Raw genomic sequence first — 15,000 nt, forward strand, 5'->3', positions numbered from 1 at the left:
TTTTGTAATCATCACGTGGCTGGTACTTCTGAAGCTGCATGTGAAGAAATTGAATTCGTTCATTTTTTTTCAGATGCTGAAATGTGTTCATTACTGATTCTCTGGTATTCAGTAGAATGGTGGTCAACTTGTTGATAATTCTTTGAGAACACCAAATGACTTTGCAACTATCAGTTCATGAATGTGATAACGGCAAGGTAATCCGAGAAGTTGACGTCCTAGTTTCTGTTCCAACAATGCACCTGCACCAGTATATTTGCCTGTGTTGCTAGCGGTTGTGCCAAATGATATTGATGTGAACTGAACTAGGCATTTTAACTCGAGGTAGATAAAGCCAAAACCAAAAACAAGCCAAGGCAAAATTAATTTTTGAATTTTTCAAAAACCCGGATTTTATTTTTCCTACATTAAAAGATAACACTTTTTTAAAGTAATATACTTAATATCCGCTCATTAAGAACATAGAAAACAGCATCTACTTGGGCTTCATCAGTATCATTTTTCAATTGAGGAACACCAATTATTTTTATCATCATTTTCCCGTCTCGTGATAAAATGACTTGCAATCAGCCAACTTTCTCAAGTCTGGAGTGCTGGATGATATTTACCTTTCCAATGGATAATTAGGGGGGGGCATTAGGCAATAAGCTTCTGTTTATTTCCTGGGCTGCTATTTCACGATGATGTCGCCGAGTTTGTCTTATAGATTCTTTATTCAGAGATACCTCTTTGGTATTGTGACTACATGCTTCTGTAGCAATTACTATAGTGTATGTCCCGTTTCGATCACTTAGTTTTGTTCTGTCAAGAATAGCTGAAAGTTAAAGTGTCATGACATCCATGTCTATGCCATTTTCCGCTTGTTTATGAGTGCCTAGAACATTGTAAAGGTGGAGCTGTTCGTTCCGCATCATCTTAGTTCGAATGATTCGGATGCTGAACCAATACGCCAGATACCACGTCCGTTAGATGCATAATGTTTACGATTGGCATATCCAATTATTTTCTGAAATAAAAATAAAATATATAGTTTAATATGTTTTTATGGTAACATAAAACAAGAATATCATATAGAGTAGGATGATACTTATTTTTAAATCATGAAATTTTCAACTCTCAACTCCAATCAAAGTATTAGATACGTTTCAAAAATCATCCATGTAATATTTGAATAGAATCAAATATTATTTAAGGTTAGCTGAAAGAAATCGAGTTTTGAAATCTAAGAAAGTCATACCTACGTAATATTTTTTGTTATTCGGGTTTTCTAACGCAAATATTGTGGCGTGGTAAATTATGCTTTTGGTTAGATATTATGACCACAAAAGTGCATTCAACAATAAAATACACTGTATGAAAACAACGTTAGCAAATAAATACTGGGAACTCAAGGAAAGCGGATATTCGCCGGTAGTAGAATGGAAATAGTAAGATAAGCAAACACCTGTAGAGACCTAGACGACCCATGACTTCATGAAAAATTTGCTATCCTGCACTTTAAAGACCCCCAACATCTATTAAACAGTAGGAGAGAAATAGCGGGCAACTGTGTCCATAGGGCAAAATTTACTCAAGGATAGAGATACAAAATAACTTTAAAACTAACGAAAACAAAAGAAAATGAACAAATAATTAACTCAAAATAAATAAATATGCATATGCAAAAACTATCATATATATATATATATATATATATATATATATATATATATATATATATATATAAAACTAACATTAAAAAACCTAACCTAGATTTAAAACAGGTCAAGACACTAGATATCCAGGCAAAATAGAACACACACTAAAGGGACACGTCAACCAGAAGTAACATGCGCCTTTTTCCTACAAGGGTATGCCCATTGGCTGATAGAAAGGGTGCGGTGGATACAAGAAAGATGATTGGCTAACTAAAATCTCAATAGAACGTGCGTATATTAAAACGACAGACAACCACAAAATTCGCGCATAAGCCTGAAGAATCCTAGCATGGATGAAATCCGGAATATTAAGTGTAGCTTAATCGCCATATATGTTTTATAAATTACTAACTAGCTCTACCTATGTATTGAGCACTTTTGAAGTAAATACTTAAAACTTACGCATAAACTTATACTTTTGTATATATATATTTAATGTGAGTAAATAAAGTAGTTATATATATATTTCTGTCACTGTCTCTGTGTCGCTTTCTCTCTATCTCTCTCTCTCTCTCTCTCTCTCTCTATATATATATATATATATATATGTATATATATATATATTCTATAATATAAAGCTGAATGTATATGTGTGTGTTTTGTCACGAATAGGCTCCTATATGGACGACTATTTTAAAAAACTGATAACATATAATGATAGAAGATGTATTGAGACACAGGAATGGGTATGTTTGATCTGGCAGAACGGTGGTTCATTAAAATAGTGGGGTCTGCGTTCGCGCCTGGTTCACAAAGTATGGAAATAAAAAAATTATAAATTATGAAAAAACGTTTATAAGTGCTTTTTTATATAGATGTACATAATTTATACTTTGATAATTATGTTTTAGCTTAAATAGGGATGGTATAATTACATTGTGGGGTCAGTGTTCGCGCCTGACGTCCATAGAATGGAAATAGGCACAGACTTTGACAAATACTTTTCATATCTATCTGCGTAAGTATACTTTGATAATTATGTTTGAGTTTAAATTATGGGGTGTTCGTTCGCGCCTGCCCTCCATAGAATGGAAATATGTCACAAAGTTTAACAAGGGTTTTTTTTTTAATATAGATCCACAGAATATAGTGATAAGTGTTTCAGTATGAACAGGTATGGTATGATAAATTATGGGGTTTATCTATTTTATTTTTGCTTTCATCATATTTTGCTTTGGTTTTGATACCCTTAAATTTGAAGCTATCTCTTTGCAAACCTTCCTTTTCATAACCTATCATACTTTCATAAATCAGAGTCCATTTTCTGTAGGCTGTTTTTCAACCCAGTCAACGACGGACATTTTTTTGCTAGCATATATATATACATATATATATATATATATATATATATATATATATATATGTGTGTGTGTGTGTGTGTGTGTGTGTGTGTGTGTGTGTGTTAATAATTACTGTGTTCATTTATAAATTATATTTTAATATTTCTATTATAAATAGGAAACTGCTTTGAAAGTCCCAAAATGGCATAAAAGAATTGAGATATAATCGCAATCATACGTCGCTCCCCCTCTCTCTCTCTCTCTCTCTCTCTCTCTCTCTATATATATATATATATATATATATATATATATATATATATATATATATATGTATATATACAGGGAGAGAGAGAGGGAGAGAGAGAGAGAGAAACGTCACAGAGAGTCAGAGAGAAATATGATTACGATTATATGCTAATTTTTCCACTTGTAATTTGCAATTTTATGCTATTTCAAGTAAAGCTCTCACGTCGATTTTCAAAAATTTTCCTATTTTATAATAGAAATATTAAAATATCGTTTTATAAATGAACACATATATTGTTTATTTTTACGATTTAATGTGTTTCTACTTGAGAAATTGTCTTTATTTTTAATCACTCAATTAATTTCCCTCCTCTCAATACAAAACCGTCAATTCTATTTGTAACCGCAATACGAAACTATTGTTTCGCTTATTTATTTGATCAAGTGTTATACACTGTTTCGTTGTGTGTTTCTTTAATTCACAACCTGATCGATATTTTTTCTCGGTTTTTAAAATAATTTTATCATTTTTATTGATTTTCAAAAATAACCGAAGGCCGAAAACGAACAATTTTGAAATACATAAAAACGTAACATAATAAAACTCAACAAGCTTAAACCACTATGTGTGACTATATTGATGCTGAAATGTAAATGCGAATTCCATAAACAAAGATTCTTTTACAGAATTGCTTCCCTTTAGAACACTGTTCCGTTGGCATGCTTCCCGCATAAATACAGCAGGGTAACGTTCAAATTTAATATAAATGATGCTCGTTATGTCGTCCTTATCAATAATCAAATTCCACCCGATTAACACACTTGGCTAATGCTACACTGCCACTTACTAACATTCATTAATCCCTAACCTCGAGTGGCCTCCGGCCCTTGATAACTGGAGACCCCAAGTAAAAAAAGAGGTAATTTATATAAAGAAAGGCGGGTGTTTCTTCCAAATATATGCTGCTTGTTTCAAAAGCAAAGCTTCGTATTTTTATTTAAAACATTTTTTTTATTACATTTTCACCCCAAACAAGGAACATTGCCACGTTTGTGTTGGGGGCTACTATCAGGGGCAACAACTACTGGGGCACTATGTTGGGATTTGGGCAGCAAGATGTCTGTTCACGTTGCACTTGAACTTCTGCACGTCAGTACAGTTGGGGAAGCAAGGACCTGGAATGAAATTCCAAAATCTAGCGGTTCTGGGGAAGAAACTACTGGAGTAGAAAGATCTTTTACATCTAGGGATCTCTACAGTGTGGGGGTGGGATTTTTCAGCCTGTCGGGTCTGCGAGGGTATTCACGCCGTGGGAGCACAAGTGCTTGCAGTTCGTTAGAGCATTCACCATTAAAATACTTGTAGAACAGGCAGAGGGATGCAACGTTTCGTCGATGGGACAGAGGCTGAAGTTTAGATGGCAGTTCAGGGCCTATCAGATTTGCGACACAATTTGAACCTTGTCAAGGTGCGAGAGACTAGTAGCCGATGCACCAGCCTAAATATGACAACAATACTCCATACATAGGCGAATGGTGGCCTTATAGAGGTACAGGATACTTTCGGGTGTTAGTAGTTTTCTAGCACGGTAGAGAGATCCCACCTTCCTCGCAGCAGCCTTGGCAATGACCTCGATGTAATTGTTCCAACTCATGTTTCCTGTGAACGTTTTACTTCGAAATGTTGAAGAGCTACGAAGACGGAAGTGGTATCATAAAACGAGTGCCCTTTTGTGTTTCATAATTTTTTTCCTGCTTGACCAACACCATTTTCAATGCAATTATGTCAGCGATTTACGACTGCTGTACATGGGTGTCCGAAACGCATTTTTACATACGATGATCGTTTCAAAAGTAAAGCTTCCAGTTTTTTTAACTCAAAAAGTTTAAGACAAAGAAGACGGGAGTGGTATCATTACAACAATCGGGTGTTTATGTTTAAAATTTAAGATTTTTAATAGCCCTGATGTAGCAACAATATTCCATGCATGTTCTAACTGTGGTTTTGTAGAGAGTAATTTTCTAGCATGGTAAAAGGAGGTTACCTTTTTGCAGTAGACTTAGCAATGTCTTTAATGTAAGCTAAAGGGTCATATCTCGATGTCACGCCGTCAAATCACGATATTAAAAATTATTACGAACTTGATCTTACGGAAAATTGTATTAAGTGAAGTTGATGTAAACAATTGATTAAATTTTGGTTTTATTTAGACATTCAGGATGTCTGAAAATTGATCTTCTCATGTCATTATGCAACTCAGGTGCGGGAGAAGATGGGGCACTGCTGCCACATCTGGAGGGGTGCCGCTGAGGGCATCATTTCTTGCCTCGATCGAGTACAAAATCGATTTCGAAATCTAGTGGAAGGTGCCTTTTTCTTCCTTACAACCTCTTTTCTTATAAAATAGACGTTGCCCTTTTTTATATCATTCGTGTCATTGACGGTGCTTGACTTGGCTTCCGTCAATAAAGTTCTGAGCAGGTTAGCTTTTTGCAGTAGACTTGGCAATGTCTTTAATGCATTTTTTTTCTTATTTCATGTTGACTGTTAATATTAAGATAAGAAGTTAGAACGCTACACATTTAGTTATAATTTGTTATTTTTAATTATTTCTTATCTATTTCAATGACAACCGAATTAAAGTCCTCTTGCGGATAAGCCAAAAATCTTTGAAACTTTCTACTTTGGCAAGTTTGCTACCAATAACTGTATGACACTGGCTGTCGGATTTGGTTTTTAACGCGTTTTTCAAATGCGACAATTTCTGAGGTTCGAATTTATTTTCGAACTTGTTTAAAATAGTAACGCCGTATAAACTTATTTCCAAATATTTTCGTTCCTATGCTTGTAGTATAATCAGTTTTTTTTTCTTTCTTACTACTCTATAGTTACCAACAGAAAACACAACAAAGAAACATAAGTAATTTTTTTACGAATACCATGCAAACAATAATTGCCCTTTCAAAAAATAATAATAAACAACGACCCGTATTTAGCCGGAAATCTTAGTCATGTATAAGTATTATTTTTATGGCAATCGGTGATCGATTGCTATTTGCTAATTAGTTACACATATAAATGCCGAAGAGACTCAAAGATTACAGTTAACTGGTAGATTGACAGTTGACGGATGAAGAATATCATGAGATTATTTACGCGTATTCATCGAAGGTTTTGTGATGGTAAGATATAAGGTATTATTTTGTTGGGCACTAGCTGAATAACTTAAAAAAAGGGAAATTATTTTTAATTAAAGGAATTATGTATTTAAAAGTTTGAGGATAGAATTGAAACATAAAAACTCTAACCTAGTTTTAAAACAGGTCAAGAAACTAGATATCAAGGCTAAATAGAGCACATACAAAGGAACAGGTAACTAGAGGTCAAATAGGTTTTTGTCCGGTAAGTGCATGTTCATTGGCTGATAGGAAAGGCGCGGTGAATACTAAAAAGCTGATTGGCTAAATAAAATCTCAATAGAAGGTGCGTATATAAAAATTTGCACCTAAGCCTGAAGAATCCTAGAGTGGATGAAACGCGGAATATTTAGTGTAGTTTAATGGCCATATATATTGCATAACTTACTAACTAGATCTACCTACGTATTGAGCACTTTGAAGTGAAATCTTTAGTTTACGCATAAATTTATACTTTGTACATTAATTTTATGTGAGTAAATGAAGTAGTTATACTTAGCTCCTGAAAGAGCTGAGCACTCTAAAAAGACTTTATTTCACCACATTAAAAATAGATATGAAAATGGTTAATTTCGAAACATCGCTAAAAAAACATCCCCACACCTAGCAGGCATAGCTATAATATTAAAATTAATTTTAAAAAATAATACGCCGAATGCGATGACGAGCAAATTTCTCCCTTAAAAATGAAAACGTACACAAAAAAGAATCCTATGGTTTCAAATCCCTAAAATATGCGAAAACAGTAGACCTTTTGATAAACTTATAAAATGACATTTTAAACGTAATTAAAAACTTAGAATTCAACTATCAACCTAACAATTTCCAACGAAAACTACACAAAATCGTAAGAAACATAAACAACTCTAATAAAATCTTTGTAAAAGCAGATAAAACTAGAAACTTTTATAAGATAGATAAACAAGAATATAACAAACTAATCCTAGAAAACATTACAAAAAACTAGATAAAACGAATGCAACTACATAGATATAATAAATACTGAAAGTAAACAAATTACCGATAAAGTAAAAATTAGCAATAAAGTTGGCAGATTGAAACCTAGAGAGGCATACATTCTGCTTAAAGACCACAAATGGAACTTTAATAATGATCCCAGCACCCGCTTGATAATCCTAACTAAACCAGAAATAGGTAGCATTAGCAAAACTATACTGTCTAGAGTAAACAAACAAATAAAACAAGATCTACAGTTAAACCAGTGGGCAAATACTGCCGAAGCAATCACCTGGTTTAAAAATATAGAAAACAAAGATAAATGTACGTTTATACAGTTCGACATCATAGACTTTTATCCCTCCATATCCGAAAAACTTTTTAACATTGCACTAGTATTTGGCGAGGCGTACACTGATATATCCTCGAAAGAAATCAACAGCATTAAAAATGTAGAAAATCAGTTCTAATAAATAACAATAACCAATGGATAAACATTAAAATGAAAAATTCGTTTGATTTGGTGATGGGTGACAGGGATTCTGCTGAGGCATCAGATTTTGTGGGATTATTCATTCTATATACCCTCACAAGCATATTTGATACTACGGATATCGGCCTATATAGAGATGATGGACTAGCTATAATAAAAGACTCCAAAAAAGTCAAGAAGTCAACAAAGTCAACTTTAAGAAAATCATACACAAGGAAATGAAGAAATTAGGCCTAAAAGCAGACGTATCAGCAAACATAAAAATAACAAACTTCCTGGACGTCACGTTAAATTTAGATAAAACACATATGACCCTACTTAAAAGATAACGCTACTCCAATATACGTAAACCCTAAGTCTAATCGCCCACCATCAATTATAAAACAGATTCCTAACTCGATCGTAAGTAGACTCAGCAATAACTCAAGAGATGAAAATGCATTGAACAGGTCAACCAATATCTATGAAACAGGCCTAAAAAATAGTGGATACAAAAATATCAATATCAAATATAAGCAACAAAACACGAATAACTATAATAAAATTAAAAATAGAAGAAAAAGAACTATAATTTTGTATAGGGCCCCATACGAACATATGTTAAATACAAAACTTGGCAAGAAATTTCTATACCTTATTGAAAAAGACTTCCCCACATCCAACCCCTTACACAAAATCTTCAATAAAAATACCTTAAAGCTATCCTGCAGCTGCTGCGAGAATTTAGAGATGATAATTAAAGCACATAAAAAATATTAAGTAAAAACAATATTAACAACAACAAAATAAACAATAAAAATGTAGAAACCATGACAAAAATAAAACTAACTCTGGCAGAATAATAATAATAATAATAATAATAATAATAATAATAATAATAATAATAATAAACCAACCCCGGACAACAACAACCATACTAGAAATAAAGATAAAAATACTAATAACGAACAAGATAAATGCAACTGTAGACACAGCACACTTTGCCCACTAAAAAAGTAAATGTCTAACCAAAAGCGTAGTTTACCAGGCCACAATATTTGCGAAAGAAAACCGAATAACAATAAATATTACGTAGGTATGACTTCCTTAGATTTCAAAACTCGATATTATGACCACAAAATTACATTCAACAATAAAAACACCGTATGAAAACAACGCTAGCAAATAAATACTGGAAACTCAAGGAAAGCGGACATTCGCCGTAGTCGAATGGAAAATAATAAGACAATCTACCACATGTAGAGACCTAGACGACCCATATAGATTATGCCTTCATGAAAAATGTTCTATCCTGTATTTAAAGAACCCCATAATCTTTTAAACTGTAGAGGAGAAATAGCGAACAATTGTGTACACAGGATAAAATTTACTCTAGGATAGAGATTCAAAATAACTTTAAAACTAACAAAAACAGTAGAAAATAAACAAATAAATAAATTAAATAAACATGAATATACATAAGCTATCACAGATATATGTATGTATATATATACATTTATGTACATATGTATATGTATATATATATATATATATATATATATATATATAAACTAGCATAAAAACCCTAACCTAGTTTTAAAACAGGTAAGAGACAAAGTATTATGGCTAAATAGAGCACACACAAAGGAACAAGTCAACCAGAGGTCAAATAGGCCTTTGTCCGATAAATGCATGATGCTCATTGGCTGGTAGGAAGTGCGCGGTGGATACAAGAAAGCTCATTGGCTAAGTAAAATCTCAATAGAAGGTGCGTATATAAAAACGACAAACAACCACAACATTCGCGCATAAGCCTAAAGAGTCCTTGAGTGGATGAAACGCGGAATATTCAGTGTAGCTAAATCGCCATATATATGTTATATCTTACTCTATATAATTATAAAGTTTAAAATATATATCGAACTAAGTCATACACAATTTTCTGCGCTTAACTCTCATTAGAATTCTTCGGGCAATTGCATGATATTTTCCCGTAATACTGGGTTCGATAATCACCCAATCATGGTATTGGATCACACATGTACCGTAGTCCATTCAGTCGCGTTCATCACTCTACCTCCAACGCATCTGTTGCATTGTTCTTTTTGACGGGGATAAGGTTTCACCTTTTCTAGTACTTTTAAGTGACCCAGTTTTAATTTGAATGTTTTTCAATAACATTTTATTTTAGACGAGTATATTTGTTTATGATATTTTATTGTAATTGTGACTTTTATTTTTGCCATCGTTGCTGTAATTATTTATTATTCGTACTTTGTATGTGTGCTGTTATCCTAAGGTAAAGTTTATTTTCTGTGCACATATATATATATATATATATATATATATATATATATATATATATATATATATATATATATATAAGGGTAGAATCGAAACTGAACAAGCGATGTGTTTTACTCCTGATTGTTTCCGAACTGAGTAATTAAAGATGTATTTTAAAATAATGCTCATCAGTAAATTTATATTGATCGTGCACATTTTTGAAAAGGGTCGTGACCTTCCTAATTACTATTTATTATTAGAAGTACTTCCATTATTGTGAAAGTTTGATTTTTATAGACTCATCAGACATTTCCCGATACTCTCGTAAGTACCAGATAATATCTGATGAGTTACACAACCCAGACAACAAAAAGAAGGTACACCAACATAACGAAAGAATATCCAGAAAAAAACACCCTCTATCTCCAAACTGGCCACACATTTTGAACAGGGCTGTCTTACAAATAAGACAGGATCAGAAAATATGTTTGCTACGGAAATACTTTAAAAGATTCGCCAAAATAAGTTAAGAACTTCCAATACAAATATGGATTGGTTGGTGGTTTTGTTTCCAGGTTATTTAACGCCGACTCCAGATATTTTGAGGAATTTTTTTTTAATAGAATATATTTGTCTTTTTGCAATTCAGTTTCAATTTAAGACATAGTTGGGAACCTAACAGGTACTGCCACTCCGGGTCAGAGTGGACCTGGGAACAATGGCAATTAAAGGGTGGCTCCACACTCCCCAGAGCCCGCAAACTGGGGCTTCACGATCGAATATAGTTTAAGGTTATATTCAGGACCTACGAATATAGAAGAATGAACCAATGAACAGTGTGCCACGTATTTTCTGGACAAATGCAACTCAGAGCATATGGATAACGAAGGCTCGATAAATGATTAAAAACAGATCGTTCTGCTATGATCAGGAAAGGATTATAATGGCTGCCCAATATCACGGCTTAATGATAAATGCTTTTAAGTAAATGAGTAGTTTTAGCAAGTGTAGGTTCTGCCCCATAGACGTAGAAAGTGTAAGCCAGGGACACCCAGCTCTAATTGTCTGTTGAGGGATGGCTACTATACAATGCGGCCCAATGGAATGTGTAAATTTCTTCATCCACTAAAATTGTAAAAATGTTAATATTGAATGCAGCAGCAAGTGCTGGGAAAACAAGAAATAATAATTGAGAATAAGTAATAAACCATCAACTATGACAAAACAACACTTACAGCTACGCACCTAGAAAACGGAGTAATTATACCTGACATAGTGATTTGGGACAAAAAGAGAAAGAGGTAACCTCAGTAGAAATCAGTGTCCTCAATTATGCTGGGTTAAATAGAGCTCAGAGGGAAAATATAAGGAAACACCAAAGTTTAATGCATGACACACACACACACACACACATATATATATGTATATATATATATATATATATATATATATATATATATATATATATATATATATATATCAGAAATCAGTGTCCTCAATTATGCTGGGTTAAATAGAGCTCAGAGGGAAAATATAAGGAAACACCAAAGTTTAATGCATGACACACACACACACACACACATATATATGTATATATATATATATATATATATATATATATATATATATATATATATATATCCCACAGAATACCCTAATAATAAACAAAAAATATATAGGCATATCAAGTACCCCCATTAAGGAAAGATTCAGGGTCCACAAATGCTCCATAAACAACCCTAATCACCCAAACAAAACTTCACTCACCAACCACTACCTACAGCTAACCATAAACCACCTCACCCCAACTATCACCTGGGAAATCCTAAAAAAATCCAGCACTTGCAAATCAATTAACTCCCCATGTCATCTTTGTTTATATGAAAAACTATTTATCACAAATTTTAAAGACAGGAATAAACTTTTAAATAAAACATACGAAACATCAATAAATTGCAAACACTACAAACAATATCTACTTAGTAATTTTACTCCATTCCAAATATAAAAACTAGCATAACCGAGATACCCTACCCACTACTTCTTGGATATAACCAATAACCTTTACCTACTACTTTTCTATTTACTTATCTATCCTCACCTCTACCGCCAATTAACCTAGTTACATATATCTAATAACCGCACCAATTAATATTATCCAACTCATTAACCAATAATTCTACTCTTCCCATCTATACTATCATCAATAATCATTCTCAATCCGCCTATCTATCTATATTATCCGAACCTGCCCCCCTTCTCTTTTTTTCTTTTCTCAACATATATTATTCTTAATAACAACGTCTACAAAATGTAAATACCGCATTAATTGCACTTTCTCCCCTCCCCCCAGGTCTATGCTGAACCCCCCCTTCCTACATTCCATCTTCTTACTATCATCAATAATCAACTTTAATCCGCCTACCTATCTATATTATCCGAACCGGGCCGCCCTGCTCTTTTTTTTCTCTTTTTTTCTCTTTCTTTTCTCAACATATATTATCCTTAACAACAACGTCTACAAAACGTAAATACCGCATTAAATGTATTCCCCTCCTCTTCTCCCCCCAGGTATATGTCGACCCCCCTCTTCCTACCTCCCCAGCATCCGCATCCCTCTCGAATTATATAATTATATGATTTAATTTATGCAGAAATCAATAACGCCTCCAAAAGATCGCCCTAAAATCCGGCGTCCTCATAAAAAATACGTTGCAATGGTGACAATATTTACCAACTGCTATGGTGGCTACTGATTACTTACTCCCACTCCCTCTTACACAGCAACAGATACCATGACGCAAAAAACTTCTACTCCCACTACTCCCCCATTAAGTACTTTTCAAACTTTAACGTCTCCTTTTCTTTCTTTTTCCAAACGTATCTAATAGACGCTCTTTAGCGTTTTTTCACAACTAAAATTCAACTATAAAACCTCCTCACACTACCACACGACCTTCCTCTCTATTTAATACCTCCCAAATAACAGGAAAAATATCTGCTAAGAGTTCTAAAGTGAAAAATATATTATAAATCGTAAGGCAACTAAATCTGTTATTTTTACAAATACGGAAATATACATGCATACTTTCAACAGTTTTATGCTTTAAGTTTTTATATACGTTTGACCTTAGCTCAGATGGTAATGAATGTTACCGGAGAGCTATCTGTTTTAATTTTGTTCTAGCTGATAGAAAGCAATAAGTCATAATTTTTAAAAACTTTTTCTTATCACTATTGTATATCGGATACAATAATATAATTGCTGGAGAAGTGGCATTATAACAATAAAATCTGCATGAATTAAAATATTATATTCAAGTGAATTTTACGATCGGGCAAATCCGAGCGATCAACTAGTTATAAATAGAATCATCTTGCCACGACCAGAAGTTTTTAGTAATGTTGAATAATTTCTTGCCTAAATACTTTAATAGTTCATTAAAAAGTAATTGAATACAATAAGAATATATTTCATTAAACAGGAATATATTTCATTAAATAAGAAATTAGTTCATTAAATAATAAATTAGTTCATTAAATAAGAACATAGTTCATTAAATAAGAAAATAGTTCATTAAATAATAAATTAGTTCATTAAATAAGAATATAGTTCATAAAATAGGAATTAGTTCATTAAATAAGAATATAGTTCATTAAATAAGAAATTAGTTCATTGAATAAGAATATAGTTCATTAAATAAGAAAATAGTTCATTAAATAAGAAAATAGTTCATTAAATAATAAATTAGTTCATTAAATAAGAATATATTTCATTAAATAATAAATAAGTTCATTAAATAAGAATATAGTTCATTGAATAAGAAAATAGTTCATTAAATAAGAATATAGTTCATTAAATAAGAGATTAGTTCATTAAATAAGAATATAGTTCATTAAAAAGTAATTGAATACAATAAGAATATAGTTCATTAAATAATAAATTAGTTCATTAAATAAGAATATAGCTCATTAAATAAGAATATAGTTCATTAAATAAGAAAATAGTTCATTAAATAAGAAAATAGTTCATTAAATAAGAATATAGTTCATTAAATAAGAATATAGTTCATTAAATAAGAAAATAGTTCATTAAATAAGAATATAGTTCATTAAATAAGAATATAGTTCATTAAAAAGTAATTGAATACAATAAGAATATAGTTCATTAAATAATAAAGTAGTTCATTAAATAAGAATATAGTTCATTAAATAAGAAAATAGTTCATTAAATAAGAAATTAGTTCATTAAATAAGAATATAGTTCATAAAATAAGAATATAGTTCATTAAATAAGAAATTAGTTCATTAAATAAGAAAATAGTTCATTAAATAATAAATGAGTTCATTAAATAAGAAAATAGTTCATTAAATAAGAATATAGTTTATTAAATAAGAAAATAGTTCATTAAATAAGAAATTAGTTCATTAAGTAAGAAAAAAGTTAATTAAACAAGAAATTAGTTTATTAAATAAGAAAATAGTTCATTAAATAAGAAATTAGTTCATTAAATAAGAAAATAGTTCATTAAATAAGAAATTAGTTCATTAAATAAGAAATTAGTTCATTAAATAAGAATATAGTTCATTAAATAAGAAAATAGTTCATTAAATAAGAAAATAGTTCATTAAATAAGAAATTAGTTCATTAAATAAGAAAATAGTTCATTAAATAAGAAATTAGTTCATTAAATAAGAATATAGTTCATTAAATAAGAAAATAGTTTATTAAATAAGAAAATAGTTCATTAAATAAGAATATAGTTCATTAAATAAGAAAATAGTTCATTAAATAAGAAAATAGTTCATTAAATAAGGAAATAGTTCATTAAATAATAAATTAGTTCATTAAATAAGAAAATAG

This window comes from Euprymna scolopes, chromosome 18, assembly GCF_053919585.1.
Source record: "Euprymna scolopes isolate OS-2025 chromosome 18, ASM5391958v1, whole genome shotgun sequence".
Classification (NCBI taxonomy): Eukaryota; Metazoa; Mollusca; class Cephalopoda; order Sepiida; family Sepiolidae; genus Euprymna; species Euprymna scolopes.